The 1,465-nt window shown below is 53.2% G+C and overlaps 1 pseudogene; it reads left to right on the top strand.

The window, feature by feature from the left end:
• The first annotated feature begins 261 nt into the window (after positions 1–261).
• On the top strand, positions 262–1,320 carry LOC103249329 (annotated as a pseudogene).
• Positions 1,321–1,465: the final 145 nt, after the last annotated feature.

The raw sequence follows: 1,465 nt of genomic DNA on the forward strand, positions 1-1,465 counted from the left end.
CGTGTTATTTAAAATTATCAAAATGAGCCTCGGCTAGGGTCATTGGTGAGCCTGGAGTTGTTGGGTGCACGGGGCTGCCTGGCCATGCAACGGAGCAGGTTCTGCCAGCAGACAGACTTGGCGAGCAAGCATAAGGGCTGGAGCCCAGAGTTGGCAGTGCCCAGAGGAGATGTGATCTGGGTGGGCAGGCTGTCCACTGACCTGTAGCTGAAGTCACAGGCGCTGGCTCTTGGGTCAGGCCTGCCCCACCCCTGACCCAGCATGTGCCTGCTGGTGCAGAAGGTGCTACTGGCGGCTGGCTGCACATTGGCCCTGGTGCTAGCGTCCAGCTGGGGCAGCAGGTGCTGGAGTGCCGGGCAGTGTTGGCGGGCCCTTGGAGCCCCTGGTGAGCCATGTGGCCCGAGTAGAAGGATCTGGTGATGATGCGAGCTGACCGCATGGAGTACTGCTAAGGCGAAGCCATGCTGGACGCCCACTCCGAGATGCACTGCAGTGAGGAGATGCGCATCATTCTGTGTGTGCTGGCCACATACTAGGTCTGGTCCAAGTCTGGCTGCGAAAAGCTGAGGCTGGACAAGGTGGGTGTGATGGACGAGGTGCTGGACCCACCATACAAGCCTTCATCCTGGAAGTTATTGCCAAGCATGGCTAGTTGGCCCACGTGCTCTGCAACAAGGACCCCTTCACGCTCAAGTCCTCTGTGTACCTGTCGTGCCTGTACCCCAACTCCAAGTTCCTGCTGATGGTACATGATGGCCGGGCCTCCGTGCACTCCATGATCATATGCAAGGTTACCATCACTGGCTTCAACCTCAGCAACTACCACGATTGCCTCAAGTAGAACAAACCATCGAGGTTATGTATGCACAGTGCATGGCGGTGGGCAGAGACAAGTGTCTGCCCCTGTACTACAAGCAGCTGGTGTTGCACCTGCGGCACTTCCTCAAGCTCATCCTTCACTTCCTGGGCATCGCCTGGGGTGATACTGTTTTGCACCACGAGGACCACATTGGCAAGCTTGGTGGTGTCTCTCTATCCAAGACAGGTCATCAAGTCAGGTCATCAAGACTGTGAACTTGGAAGCACTCTCCAAGTGGACTGGCCACATCCCTAGGGATGTGGTTGGGGACGTGACCCAGATCAACCTCATGCTGGCTTGACGTAGTGATGAGCCCTATGCAAACTCACCTAAGGCAACCCTGACCCCACTGTCATCAATAACATATACTGGGTCTTGAAAGGTTACTATAAAACACCAATCTGAATGGATATTTTTAGGTGAACCAGAACAGCATCTCCTTCCACTTAGAAAACTCGTGATTTCCAGATCTCTGCAAATGGCTTTGTTACCAAGAAGAGGAGAAATTTCATTCAGTGTAAATTGAACCTCTAATTCAAGCATACTGCTTGCTATTATTGCCAAAACAGGATTGCTAATGAGGAACTATTTGTATATGTTTGCAAA

This window comes from Carlito syrichta, unplaced genomic scaffold, assembly GCF_000164805.1.
Source record: "Carlito syrichta isolate Samal-C Ts95f unplaced genomic scaffold, Tarsius_syrichta-2.0.1 Scaffold119722, whole genome shotgun sequence".
In the NCBI taxonomy this organism is placed as follows: Eukaryota; Metazoa; Chordata; class Mammalia; order Primates; family Tarsiidae; genus Carlito; species Carlito syrichta.